Source organism: Mytilus trossulus, unplaced genomic scaffold, assembly GCF_036588685.1.
Source record: "Mytilus trossulus isolate FHL-02 unplaced genomic scaffold, PNRI_Mtr1.1.1.hap1 h1tg000395l__unscaffolded, whole genome shotgun sequence".
In the NCBI taxonomy this organism is placed as follows: domain Eukaryota; kingdom Metazoa; phylum Mollusca; class Bivalvia; order Mytilida; family Mytilidae; genus Mytilus; species Mytilus trossulus.
The window spans coordinates 2565-23046 of NW_026963345.1; positions in this window are offsets into that span (position 1 = coordinate 2565).

Consider the following 20482-nt stretch of genomic DNA (forward strand, 5'->3'; position numbering starts at 1 on the left):
TAACCCTAACCCTAACCCTAACCCTAACCCTAACCCTAACCCTAACCCTAACCCTAACCCTAACCCTAACCCTAACCCTAACCCTAACCCTAACCCTAACCCTAACCCTAACCCTAACCCTAACCCTAACCCTAACCCTAACCCTAACCCTAACCCTAACCCTAACCCTAACCCTAACCCTAACCCTAACCCTAACCCTAACCCTAACCCTAACCCTAACCCTAACCCTAACCCTAACCCTAACCCTAACCCTAACCCTAACCCTAACCCTAACCCTAACCCTAACCCTAACCCTAACCCTAACCCTAACCCTAACCCTAACCCTAACCCTAACCCTAACCCTAACCCTAACCCTAACCCTAACCCTAACCCTAACCCTAACCCTAACCCTAACCCTAACCCTAACCCTAACCCTAACCCTAACCCTAACCCTAACCCTAACCCTAACCCTAACCCTAACCCTAACCCTAACCCTAACCCTAACCCTAACCCTAACCCTAACCCTAACCCTAACCCTAACCCTAACCCTAACCCTAACCCTAACCCTAACCCTAACCCTAACCCTAACCCTAACCCTAACCCTAACCCTAACCCTAACCCTAACCCTAACCCTAACCCTAACCCTAACCCTAACCCTAACCCTAACCCTAACCCTAACCCTAACCCTAACCCTAACCCTAACCCTAACCCTAACCCTAACCCTAACCCTAACCCTAACCCTAACCCTAACCCTAACCCTAACCCTAACCCTAACCCTAACCCTAACCCTAACCCTAACCCTAACCCTAACCCTAACCCTAACCCTAACCCTAACCCTAACCCTAACCCTAACCCTAACCCTAACCCTAACCCTAACCCTAACCCTAACCCTAACCCTAACCCTAACCCTAACCCTAACCCTAACCCTAACCCTAACCCTAACCCTAACCCTAACCCTAACCCTAACCCTAACCCTAACCCTAACCCTAACCCTAACCCTAACCCTAACCCTAACCCTAACCCTAACCCTAACCCTAACCCTAACCCTAACCCTAACCCTAACCCTAACCCTAACCCTAACCCTAACCCTAACCCTAACCCTAACCCTAACCCTAACCCTAACCCTAACCCTAACCCTAACCCTAACCCTAACCCTAACCCTAACCCTAACCCTAACCCTAACCCTAACCCTAACCCTAACCCTAACCCTAACCCTAACCCTAACCCTAACCCTAACCCTAACCCTAACCCTAACCCTAACCCTAACCCTAACCCTAACCCTAACCCTAACCCTAACCCTAACCCTAACCCTAACCCTAACCCTAACCCTAACCCTAACCCTAACCCTAACCCTAACCCTAACCCTAACCCTAACCCTAACCCTAACCCTAACCCTAACCCTAACCCTAACCCTAACCCTAACCCTAACCCTAACCCTAACCCTAACCCTAACCCTAACCCTAACCCTAACCCTAACCCTAACCCTAACCCTAACCCTAACCCTAACCCTAACCCTAACCCTAACCCTAACCCTAACCCTAACCCTAACCCTAACCCTAACCCTAACCCTAACCCTAACCCTAACCCTAACCCTAACCCTAACCCTAACCCTAACCCTAACCCTAACCCTAACCCTAACCCTAACCCTAACCCTAACCCTAACCCTAACCCTAACCCTAACCCTAACCCTAACCCTAACCCTAACCCTAACCCTAACCCTAACCCTAACCCTAACCCTAACCCTAACCCTAACCCTAACCCTAACCCTAACCCTAACCCTAACCCTAACCCTAACCCTAACCCTAACCCTAACCCTAACCCTAACCCTAACCCTAACCCTAACCCTAACCCTAACCCTAACCCTAACCCTAACCCTAACCCTAACCCTAACCCTAACCCTAACCCTAACCCTAACCCTAACCCTAACCCTAACCCTAACCCTAACCCTAACCCTAACCCTAACCCTAACCCTAACCCTAACCCTAACCCTAACCCTAACCCTAACCCTAACCCTAACCCTAACCCTAACCCTAACCCTAACCCTAACCCTAACCCTAACCCTAACCCTAACCCTAACCCTAACCCTAACCCTAACCCTAACCCTAACCCTAACCCTAACCCTAACCCTAACCCTAACCCTAACCCTAACCCTAACCCTAACCCTAACCCTAACCCTAACCCTAACCCTAACCCTAACCCTAACCCTAACCCTAACCCTAACCCTAACCCTAACCCTAACCCTAACCCTAACCCTAACCCTAACCCTAACCCTAACCCTAACCCTAACCCTAACCCTAACCCTAACCCTAACCCTAACCCTAACCCTAACCCTAACCCTAACCCTAACCCTAACCCTAACCCTAACCCTAACCCTAACCCTAACCCTAACCCTAACCCTAACCCTAACCCTAACCCTAACCCTAACCCTAACCCTAACCCTAACCCTAACCCTAACCCTAACCCTAACCCTAACCCTAACCCTAACCCTAACCCTAACCCTAACCCTAACCCTAACCCTAACCCTAACCCTAACCCTAACCCTAACCCTAACCCTAACCCTAACCCTAACCCTAACCCTAACCCTAACCCTAACCCTAACCCTAACCCTAACCCTAACCCTAACCCTAACCCTAACCCTAACCCTAACCCTAACCCTAACCCTAACCCTAACCCTAACCCTAACCCTAACCCTAACCCTAACCCTAACCCTAACCCTAACCCTAACCCTAACCCTAACCCTAACCCTAACCCTAACCCTAACCCTAACCCTAACCCTAACCCTAACCCTAACCCTAACCCTAACCCTAACCCTAACCCTAACCCTAACCCTAACCCTAACCCTAACCCTAACCCTAACCCTAACCCTAACCCTAACCCTAACCCTAACCCTAACCCTAACCCTAACCCTAACCCTAACCCTAACCCTAACCCTAACCCTAACCCTAACCCTAACCCTAACCCTAACCCTAACCCTAACCCTAACCCTAACCCTAACCCTAACCCTAACCCTAACCCTAACCCTAACCCTAACCCTAACCCTAACCCTAACCCTAACCCTAACCCTAACCCTAACCCTAACCCTAACCCTAACCCTAACCCTAACCCTAACCCTAACCCTAACCCTAACCCTAACCCTAACCCTAACCCTAACCCTAACCCTAACCCTAACCCTAACCCTAACCCTAACCCTAACCCTAACCCTAACCCTAACCCTAACCCTAACCCTAACCCTAACCCTAACCCTAACCCTAACCCTAACCCTAACCCTAACCCTAACCCTAACCCTAACCCTAACCCTAACCCTAACCCTAACCCTAACCCTAACCCTAACCCTAACCCTAACCCTAACCCTAACCCTAACCCTAACCCTAACCCTAACCCTAACCCTAACCCTAACCCTAACCCTAACCCTAACCCTAACCCTAACCCTAACCCTAACCCTAACCCTAACCCTAACCCTAACCCTAACCCTAACCCTAACCCTAACCCTAACCCTAACCCTAACCCTAACCCTAACCCTAACCCTAACCCTAACCCTAACCCTAACCCTAACCCTAACCCTAACCCTAACCCTAACCCTAACCCTAACCCTAACCCTAACCCTAACCCTAACCCTAACCCTAACCCTAACCCTAACCCTAACCCTAACCCTAACCCTAACCCTAACCCTAACCCTAACCCTAACCCTAACCCTAACCCTAACCCTAACCCTAACCCTAACCCTAACCCTAACCCTAACCCTAACCCTAACCCTAACCCTAACCCTAACCCTAACCCTAACCCTAACCCTAACCCTAACCCTAACCCTAACCCTAACCCTAACCCTAACCCTAACCCTAACCCTAACCCTAACCCTAACCCTAACCCTAACCCTAACCCTAACCCTAACCCTAACCCTAACCCTAACCCTAACCCTAACCCTAACCCTAACCCTAACCCTAACCCTAACCCTAACCCTAACCCTAACCCTAACCCTAACCCTAACCCTAACCCTAACCCTAACCCTAACCCTAACCCTAACCCTAACCCTAACCCTAACCCTAACCCTAACCCTAACCCTAACCCTAACCCTAACCCTAACCCTAACCCTAACCCTAACCCTAACCCTAACCCTAACCCTAACCCTAACCCTAACCCTAACCCTAACCCTAACCCTAACCCTAACCCTAACCCTAACCCTAACCCTAACCCTAACCCTAACCCTAACCCTAACCCTAACCCTAACCCTAACCCTAACCCTAACCCTAACCCTAACCCTAACCCTAACCCTAACCCTAACCCTAACCCTAACCCTAACCCTAACCCTAACCCTAACCCTAACCCTAACCCTAACCCTAACCCTAACCCTAACCCTAACCCTAACCCTAACCCTAACCCTAACCCTAACCCTAACCCTAACCCTAACCCTAACCCTAACCCTAACCCTAACCCTAACCCTAACCCTAACCCTAACCCTAACCCTAACCCTAACCCTAACCCTAACCCTAACCCTAACCCTAACCCTAACCCTAACCCTAACCCTAACCCTAACCCTAACCCTAACCCTAACCCTAACCCTAACCCTAACCCTAACCCTAACCCTAACCCTAACCCTAACCCTAACCCTAACCCTAACCCTAACCCTAACCCTAACCCTAACCCTAACCCTAACCCTAACCCTAACCCTAACCCTAACCCTAACCCTAACCCTAACCCTAACCCTAACCCTAACCCTAACCCTAACCCTAACCCTAACCCTAACCCTAACCCTAACCCTAACCCTAACCCTAACCCTAACCCTAACCCTAACCCTAACCCTAACCCTAACCCTAACCCTAACCCTAACCCTAACCCTAACCCTAACCCTAACCCTAACCCTAACCCTAACCCTAACCCTAACCCTAACCCTAACCCTAACCCTAACCCTAACCCTAACCCTAACCCTAACCCTAACCCTAACCCTAACCCTAACCCTAACCCTAACCTAACCCTAACCCTAACCCTAACCCTAACCCTAACCCTAACCCTAACCCTAACCCTAACCCTAACCCTAACCCTAACCTAACCCTAACCCTAACCCTAACCCTAACCCTAACCCTAACCCTAACCCTAACCCTAACCCTAACCCTAACCCTAACCCTAACCCTAACCCTAACCCTAACCCTAACCCTAACCCTAACCCTAACCCTAACCCTAACCCTAACCCTAACCCTAACCCTAACCCTAACCCTAACCCTAACCCTAACCCTAACCCTAACCCTAACCCTAACCCTAACCCTAACCCTAACCCTAACCCTAACCCTAACCCTAACCCTAACCCTAACCCTAACCCTAACCCTAACCCTAACCCTAACCCTAACCCTAACCCTAACCCTAACCCTAACCCTAACCCTAACCCTAACCCTAACCCTAACCCTAACCCTAACCCTAACCCTAACCCTAACCCTAACCCTAACCCTAACCCTAACCCTAACCCTAACCCTAACCCTAACCCTAACCCTAACCCTAACCCTAACCCTAACCCTAACCCTAACCCTAACCCTAACCCTAACCCTAACCCTAACCCTAACCCTAACCCTAACCCTAACCCTAACCCTAACCCTAACCCTAACCCTAACCCTAACCCTAACCCTAACCCTAACCCTAACCCTAACCCTAACCCTAACCCTAACCCTAACCCTAACCCTAACCCTAACCCTAACCCTAACCCTAACCCTAACACTAACCCTAACCCTAACCCTAACCCTAACCCTAACCCAAACCCAAACCTTAACACTAACCTTAACCCTGACCCTAACCCAAACACTAACCCTAACCCAAACCCTAACCCTAACCCAAACCCTAACCTTAACACTAACCTTAACCCTGACCCTAACCCAAACACTAACCCTAACCCAAACCCCAAATGTGTTAAAATTGTTGTTTTGGAGGCCTTACTCCATCTCGGAAAGGGTAAGTCTAGGAGGGTAACCGATTGGATTTTCGTATTAAGTTTTTTCACAAACTTCTCAAAAATCACAATTTTGCAGGGATGGGGGGTCGGGTTATGGTTTTTGGTACTTTTCAAAGTCTATCTTTTCAATATTTCAACATGATCCTCTGCTGCGATCGGCTTGCCGTTAAAAAATCGGCCCCGTTAGGGGTAGTACTTTTCGACAATTAAGCTTGTAGTGAAGACCGCAAGTCTTTATCTGTTGTAGTTTAGGAGTTGGGGTTAACTTGGGGTTAGGCTTTACTCTCCCACAAACGTTTCTTCAGTGAGGTCGGAGGGTGCGGCCGTACATTTCAGTGATACCAATACCTTTTCATTCTCTAGATTGCTTCTCTATCTTTTAGGAACAGTTAACTTTATAAAAATATCTCTATTCAAATCCATTCTACATCTGTTTGAAGATTGAAGTCAAAGGCACTTTTCATACTCTGGACTTAGAAATATTTTTTGAAATTTCTGACGCATGCGCAGTCACAAAAAAGGGCAGACATGCGCAGAAGAGAGAAAGGGCACCTCACTAACCCTCGCCAAAGTACACTACCATGTCCCAAACCCTGACCCTAACCCTGACCCTGACCCTAACCCTAACCCAAACCCTAACCCTAACCCTAATCCTAACCCAAACACTAACCTTAACCCTGACCCTAACCCTAACCCAAACACTAACCCAAACCCTAACCTTAACCCTGACCCTAACCCAAACACTAACCCTAACACTAACCCTAACCCTAACCCTAACCCTAACCCTAACCCAAACCCTAACCTTAACACTAACCTTAACCCTGACCCTAACCCAAACACTAACCCTAACCCAAACCCTAACCCTAACCCAAACCCTAACCTTAACACTAACCTTAACCCTGACCCTAACCCAAACACTAACCCTAACCCAAACCCCAAATGTGTTAAAATTGTTGTTTTGGAGGCCTTACTCCATCTCGGAAAGGGTAAGTCTAGGAGGGTAACCGATTGGATTTTCGTATTAAGTTTTTTCACAAACTTCTCAAAAATCACAATTTTGGAGGGATGGGGGGTCGGGTTATGGTTTTTGGTACTTTTCAAAGTCTATCTTTTCAATATTTCAACATGATCCTCTGCTGCGATCGGCTTGCCGTTAAAAAATCGGCCCCGTTAGGGGTAGTACTTTTCGACAATTAAGCTTGTAGTGAAGACCGCAAGTCTTTATCTGTTGTAGTTTAGGAGTTGGGGTTAGGCTTTACTCTCCCACAAACGTTTCTTCAGTGAGGTCGGAGGGTGCGGCCGTACATTTCAGTGATACCAATACCTTTTCATTCTCTAGATTGCTTCTCTATCTTTTAGGAACAGTTAACTTTATAAAAATATCTCTATTCAAATCCATTCTACATCTGTTTGAAGATTGAAGTCAAAGGCACTTTTCATACTCTGGACTTAGAAATATTTTTTGAAATTTCTGACGCATGCGCAGTCACAAAAAAGGGCAGACATGCGCAGAAGAGAGAAAGGGCACCTCACTAACCCTCGCCAAAGTACACTACCATGTCCCAAACCCTGACCCTAACCCTGACCCTGACCCTAACCCTAACCCAAACCCTAACCCTAACCCTAACCCTAACCCAAACACTAACCTTAACCCTGACCCTAACCCTAACCCAAACACTAACCCAAACCCTAACCTTAACCCTGACCCTAACCCAAACACTAACCCTAACACTAACCCTAACCCTAACCCTAACCCTAACCCTAACCCAAACCCTAACCTTAACACTAACCTTAACCCTGACCCTAACCCAAACACTAACCCTAACCCAAACCCTAACCCTAACCCAAACCCTAACCTTAACACTAACCTTAACCCTGACCCTAACCCAAACACTAACCCTAACCCAAACCCCAAATGTGTTAAAATTGTTGTTTTGGAGGCCTTACTCCATCTCGGAAAGGGTAAGTCTAGGAGGGTAACCGATTGGATTTTCGTATTAAGTTTTTTCACAAACTTCTCAAAAATCACAATTTTGGAGGGATGGGGGGTCGGGTTATGGTTTTTGGTACTTTTCAAAGTCTATCTTTTCAATATTTCAACATGATCCTCTGCTGCGATCGGCTTGCCGTTAAAAAATCGGCCCCGTTAGGGGTAGTACTTTTCGACAATTAAGCTTGTAGTGAAGACCGCAAGTCTTTATCTGTTGTAGTTTAGGAGTTGGGGTTAACTTGGGGTTAGGCTTTACTCTCCCACAAACGTTTCTTCAGTGAGGTCGGAGGGTGCGGCCGTACATTTCAGTGATACCAATACCTTTTCATTCTCTAGATTGCTTCTCTATCTTTTAGGAACAGTTAACTTTATAAAAATATCTCTATTCAAATCCATTCTACATCTGTTTGAAGATTGAAGTCAAAGGCACTTTTCATACTCTGGACTTAGAAATATTTTTTGAAATTTCTGACGCATGCGCAGTCACAAAAAAGGGCAGACATGCGCAGAAGAGAGAAAGGGCACCTCACTAACCCTCGCCAAAGTACACTACCATGTCCCAAACCCTGACCCTAACCCTGACCCTGACCCTAACCCTAACCCAAACCCTAACCCTAACCCTAACCCTAACCCAAACACTAACCTTAACCCTGACCCTAACCCTAACCCAAACACTAACCCAAACCCTAACCTTAACCCTGACCCTAACCCAAACACTAACCCTAACACTAACCCTAACCCTAACCCTAACCCTAACCCTAACCCAAACCCTAACCTTAACACTAACCTTAACCCTGACCCTAACCCAAACACTAACCCTAACCCAAACCCTAACCCTAACCCAAACCCTAACCTTAACACTAACCTTAACCCTGACCCTAACCCAAACACTAACCCTAACCCAAACCCCAAATGTGTTAAAATTGTTGTTTTGGAGGCCTTACTCCATCTCGGAAAGGGTAAGTCTAGGAGGGTAACCGATTGGATTTTCGTATTAAGTTTTTTCACAAACTTCTCAAAAATCACAATTTTGGAGGGATGGGGGGTCGGGTTATGGTTTTTGGTACTTTTCAAAGTCTATCTTTTCAATATTTCAACATGATCCTCTGCTGCGATCGGCTTGCCGTTAAAAAATCGGCCCCGTTAGGGGTAGTACTTTTCGACAATTAAGCTTGTAGTGAAGACCGCAAGTCTTTATCTGTTGTAGTTTAGGAGTTGGGGTTAACTTGGGGTTAGGCTTTACTCTCCCACAAACGTTTCTTCAGTGAGGTCGGAGGGTGCGGCCGTACATTTCAGTGATACCAATACCTTTTCATTCTCTAGATTGCTTCTCTATCTTTTAGGAACAGTTAACTTTATAAAAATATCTCTATTCAAATCCATTCTACATCTGTTTGAAGATTGAAGTCAAAGGCACTTTTCATACTCTGGACTTAGAAATATTTTTTGAAATTTCTGACGCATGCGCAGTCACAAAAAAGGGCAGACATGCGCAGAAGAGAGAAAGGGCACCTCACTAACCCTCGCCAAAGTACACTACCATGTCCCAAACCCTGACCCTAACCCTGACCCTGACCCTAACCCTAACCCAAACCCTAACCCTAACCCTAACCCTAACCCAAACACTAACCTTAACCCTGACCCTAACCCTAACCCAAACACTAACCCAAACCCTAACCTTAACCCTGACCCTAACCCAAACACTAACCCTAACACTAACCCTAACCCTAACCCTAACCCTAACCCTAACCCAAACCCTAACCTTAACACTAACCTTAACCCTGACCCTAACCCAAACACTAACCCTAACCCAAACCCTAACCCTAACCCAAACCCTAACCTTAACACTAACCTTAACCCTGACCCTAACCCTAACCCTAACCCTAACCCAAACACTAACCTTAACCCTGACCCTAACCCTAACCCAAACACTAACCCAAACCCTAACCTTAACCCTGACCCTAACCCAAACACTAACCCTAACACTAACCCTAACCCTAACCCTAACCCTAACCCTAACCCAAACCCTAACCTTAACACTAACCTTAACCCTGACCCTAACCCAAACACTAACCCTAACCCAAACCCTAACCCTAACCCAAACCCTAACCTTAACACTAACCTTAACCCTGACCCTAACCCAAACACTAACCCTAACCCAAACCCCAAATGTGTTAAAATTGTTGTTTTGGAGGCCTTACTCCATCTCGGAAAGGGTAAGTCTAGGAGGGTAACCGATTGGATTTTCGTATTAAGTTTTTTCACAAACTTCTCAAAAATCACAATTTTGGAGGGATGGGGGGTCGGGTTATGGTTTTTGGTACTTTTCAAAGTCTATCTTTTCAATATTTCAACATGATCCTCTGCTGCGATCGGCTTGCCGTTAAAAAATCGGCCCCGTTAGGGGTAGTACTTTTCGACAATTAAGCTTGTAGTGAAGACCGCAAGTCTTTATCTGTTGTAGTTTAGGAGTTGGGGTTAACTTGGGGTTAGGCTTTACTCTCCCACAAACGTTTCTTCAGTGAGGTCGGAGGGTGCGGCCGTACATTTCAGTGATACCAATACGTTTTCATTCTCTAGATTGCTTCTCTATCTTTTAGGAACAGTTAACTTTATAAAAATATCTCTATTCAAATCCATTCTACATCTGTTTGAAGATTGAAGTCAAAGGCACTTTTCATACTCTGGACTTAGAAATATTTTTTGAAATTTCTGACGCATGCGCAGTCACAAAAAAGGGCAGACATGCGCAGAAGAGAGAAAGGGCACCTCACTAACCCTCGCCAAAGTACACTACCATGTCCCTAACCCTGACCCTGACCCTAACCCTAACCCCTGACCCTGACCCTAACCCTAACCCCTAACCCTAACCCTAACCCTAACCCTAACCCTAACCCAAACACTAACCTTAACCCTGACCCTAACCCTAACCCTAACCTTAACCCTGACCCTAACCCAAACACTAACCCTAACCCTAACCCTAACCCTAACCCTAACCCTAACCCTAACCCTAACCCTAACCCTAACCCTAACCCTAACCCTAACCCTAACCCTAACCCTAACCCTAACCCTAACCCTAACCCTAACCCTAACCCTAACCCTAACCCTAACCCTAACCCTAACCCTAACCCTAACCCTAACCCTAACCCTAACCCTAACCCTAACCCTAACCCTAACCCTAACCCTAACCCTAACCCTAACCCTAACCCTAACCCTAACCCTAACCCTAACCCTAACCCTAACCCTAACCCTAACCCTAACCCTAACCCTAACCCTAACCCTAACCCTAACACTAACCCTAACCCTAACCCTAACCCTAACCCTAACCCAAACCCAAACCTTAACACTAACCTTAACCCTGACCCTAACCCAAACACTAACCCTAACCCAAACCCTAACCCTAACCCAAACCCTAACCTTAACACTAACCTTAACCCTGACCCTAACCCAAACACTAACCCTAACCCAAACCCCAAATGTGTTAAAATTGTTGTTTTGGAGGCCTTACTCCATCTCGGAAAGGGTAAGTCTAGGAGGGTAACCGATTGGATTTTCGTATTAAGTTTTTTCACAAACTTCTCAAAAATCACAATTTTGCAGGGATGGGGGGTCGGGTTATGGTTTTTGGTACTTTTCAAAGTCTATCTTTTCAATATTTCAACATGATCCTCTGCTGCGATCGGCTTGCCGTTAAAAAATCGGCCCCGTTAGGGGTAGTACTTTTCGACAATTAAGCTTGTAGTGAAGACCGCAAGTCTTTATCTGTTGTAGTTTAGGAGTTGGGGTTAACTTGGGGTTAGGCTTTACTCTCCCACAAACGTTTCTTCAGTGAGGTCGGAGGGTGCGGCCGTACATTTCAGTGATACCAATACCTTTTCATTCTCTAGATTGCTTCTCTATCTTTTAGGAACAGTTAACTTTATAAAAATATCTCTATTCAAATCCATTCTACATCTGTTTGAAGATTGAAGTCAAAGGCACTTTTCATACTCTGGACTTAGAAATATTTTTTGAAATTTCTGACGCATGCGCAGTCACAAAAAAGGGCAGACATGCGCAGAAGAGAGAAAGGGCACCTCACTAACCCTCGCCAAAGTACACTACCATGTCCCAAACCCTGACCCTAACCCTGACCCTGACCCTAACCCTAACCCAAACCCTAACCCTAACCCTAATCCTAACCCAAACACTAACCTTAACCCTGACCCTAACCCTAACCCAAACACTAACCCAAACCCTAACCTTAACCCTGACCCTAACCCAAACACTAACCCTAACACTAACCCTAACCCTAACCCTAACCCTAACCCTAACCCAAACCCTAACCTTAACACTAACCTTAACCCTGACCCTAACCCAAACACTAACCCTAACCCAAACCCTAACCCTAACCCAAACCCTAACCTTAACACTAACCTTAACCCTGACCCTAACCCAAACACTAACCCTAACCCAAACCCCAAATGTGTTAAAATTGTTGTTTTGGAGGCCTTACTCCATCTCGGAAAGGGTAAGTCTAGGAGGGTAACCGATTGGATTTTCGTATTAAGTTTTTTCACAAACTTCTCAAAAATCACAATTTTGGAGGGATGGGGGGTCGGGTTATGGTTTTTGGTACTTTTCAAAGTCTATCTTTTCAATATTTCAACATGATCCTCTGCTGCGATCGGCTTGCCGTTAAAAAATCGGCCCCGTTAGGGGTAGTACTTTTCGACAATTAAGCTTGTAGTGAAGACCGCAAGTCTTTATCTGTTGTAGTTTAGGAGTTGGGGTTAACTTGGGGTTAGGCTTTACTCTCCCACAAACGTTTCTTCAGTGAGGTCGGAGGGTGCGGCCGTACATTTCAGTGATACCAATACCTTTTCATTCTCTAGATTGCTTCTCTATCTTTTAGGAACAGTTAACTTTATAAAAATATCTCTATTCAAATCCATTCTACATCTGTTTGAAGATTGAAGTCAAAGGCACTTTTCATACTCTGGACTTAGAAATATTTTTTGAAATTTCTGACGCATGCGCAGTCACAAAAAAGGGCAGACATGCGCAGAAGAGAGAAAGGGCACCTCACTAACCCTCGCCAAAGTACACTACCATGTCCCAAACCCTGACCCTAACCCTGACCCTGACCCTAACCCTAACCCAAACCCTAACCCTAACCCTAACCCTAACCCAAACACTAACCTTAACCCTGACCCTAACCCTAACCCAAACACTAACCCAAACCCTAACCTTAACCCTGACCCTAACCCAAACACTAACCCTAACACTAACCCTAACCCTAACCCTAACCCTAACCCTAACCCAAACCCTAACCTTAACACTAACCTTAACCCTGACCCTAACCCAAACACTAACCCTAACCCAAACCCTAACCCTAACCCAAACCCTAACCTTAACACTAACCTTAACCCTGACCCTAACCCAAACACTAACCCTAACCCAAACCCCAAATGTGTTAAAATTGTTGTTTTGGAGGCCTTACTCCATCTCGGAAAGGGTAAGTCTAGGAGGGTAACCGATTGGATTTTCGTATTAAGTTTTTTCACAAACTTCTCAAAAATCACAATTTTGGAGGGATGGGGGGTCGGGTTATGGTTTTTGGTACTTTTCAAAGTCTATCTTTTCAATATTTCAACATGATCCTCTGCTGCGATCGGCTTGCCGTTAAAAAATCGGCCCCGTTAGGGGTAGTACTTTTCGACAATTAAGCTTGTAGTGAAGACCGCAAGTCTTTATCTGTTGTAGTTTAGGAGTTGGGGTTAACTTGGGGTTAGGCTTTACTCTCCCACAAACGTTTCTTCAGTGAGGTCGGAGGGTGCGGCCGTACATTTCAGTGATACCAATACCTTTTCATTCTCTAGATTGCTTCTCTATCTTTTAGGAACAGTTAACTTTATAAAAATATCTCTATTCAAATCCATTCTACATCTGTTTGAAGATTGAAGTCAAAGGCACTTTTCATACTCTGGACTTAGAAATATTTTTTGAAATTTCTGACGCATGCGCAGTCACAAAAAAGGGCAGACATGCGCAGAAGAGAGAAAGGGCACCTCACTAACCCTCGCCAAAGTACACTACCATGTCCCAAACCCTGACCCTAACCCTGACCCTGACCCTAACCCTAACCCAAACCCTAACCCTAACCCTAACCCTAACCCAAACACTAACCTTAACCCTGACCCTAACCCTAACCCAAACACTAACCCAAACCCTAACCTTAACCCTGACCCTAACCCAAACACTAACCCTAACACTAACCCTAACCCTAACCCTAACCCTAACCCTAACCCAAACCCTAACCTTAACACTAACCTTAACCCTGACCCTAACCCAAACACTAACCCTAACCCAAACCCTAACCCTAACCCAAACCCTAACCTTAACACTAACCTTAACCCTGACCCTAACCCAAACACTAACCCTAACCCAAACCCCAAATGTGTTAAAATTGTTGTTTTGGAGGCCTTACTCCATCTCGGAAAGGGTAAGTCTAGGAGGGTAACCGATTGGATTTTCGTATTAAGTTTTTTCACAAACTTCTCAAAAATCACAATTTTGGAGGGATGGGGGGTCGGGTTATGGTTTTTGGTACTTTTCAAAGTCTATCTTTTCAATATTTCAACATGATCCTCTGCTGCGATCGGCTTGCCGTTAAAAAATCGGTCCCGTTAGGGGTAGTACTTTTCGACAATTAAGCTTGTAGTGAAGACCGCAAGTCTTTATCTGTTGTAGTTTAGGAGTTGGGGTTAACTTGGGGTTAGGCTTTACTCTCCCACAAACGTTTCTTCAGTGAGGTCGGAGGGTGCGGCCGTACATTTCAGTGATACCAATACCTTTTCATTCTCTAGATTGCTTCTCTATCTTTTAGGAACAGTTAACTTTATAAAAATATCTCTATTCAAATCCATTCTACATCTGTTTGAAGATTGAAGTCAAAGGCACTTTTCATACTCTGGACTTAGAAATATTTTTTGAAATTTCTGACGCATGCGCAGTCACAAAAAAGGGCAGACATGCGCAGAAGAGAGAAAGGGCACCTCACTAACCCTCGCCAAAGTACACTACCATGTCCCAAACCCTGACCCTAACCCTGACCCTGACCCTAACCCTAACCCAAACCCTAACCCTAACCCTAACCCTAACCCAAACACTAACCTTAACCCTGACCCTAACCCTAACCCAAACACTAACCCAAACCCTAACCTTAACCCTGACCCTAACCCAAACACTAACCCTAACACTAACCCTAACCCTAACCCTAACCCTAACCCTAACCCAAACCCTAACCTTAACACTAACCTTAACCCTGACCCTAACCCAAACACTAACCCTAACCCAAACCCTAACCCTAACCCAAACCCTAACCTTAACACTAACCTTAACCCTGACCCTAACCCTAACCCTAACCCTAACCCAAACACTAACCTTAACCCTGACCCTAACCCTAACCCAAACACTAACCCAAACCCTAACCTTAACCCTGACCCTAACCCAAACACTAACCCTAACACTAACCCTAACCCTAACCCTAACCCTAACCCTAACCCAAACCCTAACCTTAACACTAACCTTAACCCTGACCCTAACCCAAACACTAACCCTAACCCAAACCCTAACCCTAACCCAAACCCTAACCTTAACACTAACCTTAACCCTGACCCTAACCCAAACACTAACCCTAACCCAAACCCCAAATGTGTTAAAATTGTTGTTTTGGAGGCCTTACTCCATCTCGGAAAGGGTAAGTCTAGGAGGGTAACCGATTGGATTTTCGTATTAAGTTTTTTCACAAACTTCTCAAAAATCACAATTTTGGAGGGATGGGGGGTCGGGTTATGGTTTTTGGTACTTTTCAAAGTCTATCTTTTCAATATTTCAACATGATCCTCTGCTGCGATCGGCTTGCCGTTAAAAAATCGGCCCCGTTAGGGGTAGTACTTTTCGACAATTAAGCTTGTAGTGAAGACCGCAAGTCTTTATCTGTTGTAGTTTAGGAGTTGGGGTTAACTTGGGGTTAGGCTTTACTCTCCCACAAACGTTTCTTCAGTGAGGTCGGAGGGTGCGGCCGTACATTTCAGTGATACCAATACGTTTTCATTCTCTAGATTGCTTCTCTATCTTTTAGGAACAGTTAACTTTATAAAAATATCTCTATTCAAATCCATTCTACATCTGTTTGAAGATTGAAGTCAAAGGCACTTTTCATACTCTGGACTTAGAAATATTTTTTGAAATTTCTGACGCATGCGCAGTCACAAAAAAGGGCAGACATGCGCAGAAGAGAGAAAGGGCACCTCACTAACCCTCGCCAAAGTACACTACCATGTCCCTAACCCTGACCCTGACCCTAACCCTAACCCCTGACCCTGACCCTAACCCTAACCCCTAACCCTAACCCTAACCCTAACCCTAACCCTAACCCAAACACTAACCTTAACCCTGACCCTAACCCTAACCCTAACCTTAACCCTGACCCTAACCCAAACACTAACCCTAACACTAACCCTAACCCTAACCCTAACCCTAACCCAAACCCTAACCTTAACACTAACCTTAACCCTGACCCTAACCCAAACACTAACCCTAACCCAAACCCTAACCCTAACCCAAACCCTAACCTTAACACTAACCTTAACCCTGCCCCTAACCCAAACACTAACCCTAACCCAAACCCCAAATGTGTTAAAATTGTTGTTTTGGAGGCCTTACTCCATCTCGGAAAGGGTAAGTCTAGGAGGGTAACCGATTGGATTTTCGTATTAAGTTTTTTCACAAACTTCTCAAAAATCACAATTTTGGAGGGATGGGGGGTCGGGTTATGGTTTTTGGTACTTTTCAAAGTCTATCTTTTCAATATTTCAACATGATCCTCTGCTGCGATCGGCTTGCCGTTAAAAAATCGGCCCCGTTAGGGGCAGTACTTTTCGACAATTAAGCTTGTAGTGAAGACCGCAAGTCTTTATCTGTTGTAGTTTAGGAGTTGGGGTTAACTTGGGGTTAGGCTTTACTCTCCCACAAACGTTTCTTCAGTGAGGTCGGAGGGTGCGGCCGTACATTTCAGTGATACCAATACGTTTTCATTCTCTAGATTGCTTCTCTATCTTTTAGGAACAGTTAACTTTATAAAAATATCTCTATTCAAATCCATTCTACATCTGTTTGAAGATTGAAGTCAAAGGCACTTTTCATACTCTGGACTTAGAAATATTTTTTGAAATTTCTGACGCATGCGCAGTCACAAAAAAGGGCAGACATGCGCAGAAGAGAGAAAGGGCACCTCACTAACCCTCGCCAAAGTACACTACCCTAACCCTAACCCTAACCCTAACCCTAACCCTAACCCTAACCCTAACCCTAACCCTAACCCTAACCCTAACCCTAACCCTAACCCTAACCCTAACCCTAACCCTAACCCTAACCCTAACCCTAACCCTAACCCTAACCCTAACCCTAACCCAAACCCTAACCCTAACCCTAACCCTAACCCTAACCCTAACCCTAACCCTAACCCTAACCCAAACCCTAACCCTAACCCTAACCCTAACCCTAACCCTAACCCTAACCCTAACCCTAACCCTAACCCCTAACCCTAACCCTAACCCTAACCCTATGTATGTATGTATGTATGTATGTATGTATGTATGTATGTATGTATGTATGTATGTATGTATGTATGTATGTATGTATGTATGTATGTATGTATGTATGTATGTATGTATGTATGTATGTATGTATGTATGTGTGTATGTATGTATGTATGTATGTATGTATGTATGTATGTATGTATCGTTACGTACAATAACGTCATGTAGCTCAAAAATCGTATCGCCATTTTACGCTAAAATGTATGCACATGCGCAAATATAACAAAGTCACTTGAATTTTATTTTCTGGGTTCATTTCATATAAGCCAGGTTTATACTAAAAAAAATTATCTCCCTTAGTGCAACTCAGTTGCAGTCTAGTAAAAAACACCTAACCCTAACCCTAACCCTAACCCCTAACCCTAACCCTAACCCTAACCCTAACCCTAACACTAACCCTAACCCTAACCCTAACCCTAACCCTAACCCCTAACCCTAACCCTAACCCTAACCCTAACCCTAACCCTAACCCTAAACCCTAACCCTAACCCTAACCCTAACCCTAACCCTAACCCTAACCCTAACCCTAACCTAACCCTAACCCTAACCCTAACCCTAACCCTAACCCTAAACCTAACCCTAACACATTTGAAATTTATTTCCCAATTATCCCTTGAATGAGGATCTGTTCCAGAGACAAAGGGTCATTTGACTGTTGAAGAAAAGAAAAAGGGAAGTTTAGATTCTTTATTTAAAACGGGGGTTCATATCTAAAAATAAACGTTTTATAAAGAGGGGTACATTTTTTTTAAATAAAGAAGACATATATCAAAGGCAAGGAATATAACAAAATTCTTGAGATGTGATGACCATAAATACCAGATCTGTGTATAATACTAGTAGTTCTTTCGGAAAAGGTTCTTTAAGTACTTTCAATATGTGTTATTTTGTTTTCAAAAGGGCTTTTTACAAAAAAAAATACTTCATATCACATGCAATGTACCCTTACATTAAGATTATACTGAGTAGTTCTAACCCGATTATGATTTGGATTGAGAATTGTTTCATAGGCACTCATATCGCATCTCATTCATGAACAATAGGAACAATGATCATGACAAAGACAACCAAGATATAACACAAACATCTAAAATGTACACACATTTACGAGCAGCATGAATCCCAAACAGTAAGAGGTGTTCTGGACGGATTAGCAGTTGCTGCTACTTGCAAGACATCTGTCATGTAGATAGTTATAAGTCATATGCAGTGAAGGCGAAACATCTATGACAATTAAATGTAGATAACTTAAAGCAGTTGAAATGATTATACAATATTGTCAAAACCAATTAGTTTATATTAAATAAAACAATTATAATCGCTCGCCATTACTTTTCAAGCTTCTCCTTAAATTTATTGAAATTGTCAAGTTACTTACTTTTCGGATTAAAAACCCCCGAAAAACAAGAAATTAAATGACGTGGCCTATCCCAAAACTTATAGAACTCTCGTCAAACTCTCGACCAACTGCCCTTCTCAATACTAACCATGATCCTAAAAAAAGACAGGTAATTGACCTTTTAGAATTTCTAAAAATAAGTTTGCAATATGAATATCATGCTTTTTAACCGTCTGAGATATATATTAAAGTTTATACAAAAGAAATATGCTGACAAAGCCAGGTAAGTGTGTCACATTTGTTCCATCTAATCTATTCTAGCTAGTTATTCCAAATTAAATAGGTTCTTTCTGTGTGACAGAAAATATAAATTTATAGTCTGTAGATGTTAGTTACTTTGTATTTGGCAAAACTTTTACGAATTTTGGTCCTCGATACTCTTCAATTTTTTACTTTAATTGGCTCTTTTAACTTATTTTGATTCGAGCGTCGATGAAAGGTCTTTTTTGGAGACAAAACGCGCGCCTGGCGAAAATACACAATTTAAGACTAGTATCTGTGATGAGGTATTTTGCAACCACTTGGTCGATGCCACTGCTGGTGGAGTTTTAATTCCCTGAGGGTATCACCCGCCCAGTAGACAGCACTTCTGTGGTGACATGAAATATCATTGATATGGTCATATTTATAAATTGACTGATTACAAAACTTTTGATTTTTTGAAATACTAAGGCTTTTCTACCTCAGTCATATCCCAGCAGGCACAAAACGTTGTATCAACGTTAATCCAAAGTCAGTCTTCAACGTTGATACAACGTTGAAAATTGGGTTATTTTTGAAAGTTGTGATGACGTTGAAATTCTGACGTTGAATCAACGTTGCAGTTACAACGTTGTATTGACGTTGATAACCTGTTGAAATCAGGTCAAGTGAGGTTGAAAACATGTTGAAATCAGGTTGAAATCTGGTTATGTTAAATTGACAGCAGGTCAGGTTGCGTTGAAATCAGGTTGAGTGAGGTTGAAGTCACGTCAGATTAGGTTGAAATAAGGTTGAAATTGGGTTGAATTTAGGTTGAAATTAGGTTGAATTTAGGTCAAGTTAGGTTGAGATCCCATCAATTGTAGGTTGGATGAAGTAAGGTTAGTGATGGTTCTCAATGTAAATTAATCCTGATTGGCATATGTTCAAATACAATAGAGGTATCTAAATTGATGAAATAACAAAAGCATTTTTTTTTATTTTACGTTGGTATACCATCATACGTTCTTTATATCTCTACTAGATTTTTATATCACATTAGTATTCCATCATACATTCTTATCTCTACTAGAGACTAACTAAATAAAGAGAATAGAAAACAAAAACAATCGAAACCAAGGAGTAAAGACAAAAAGAATATTAAGATAAGTACCTCAATATTAACAAAGCCTTATATTCTAGCACATCAATAATTTCTCAAAGCAAAGGAAAACATGTATAATGCAACTCCAGCACATTGTTTCCATTCTGGTTGATCCACGTTTACCCGCTTACTCCAAAATCATGTAAATGCAGCAAGTTTGGGACAGAAACACAAATACATAGCAAGACAATTT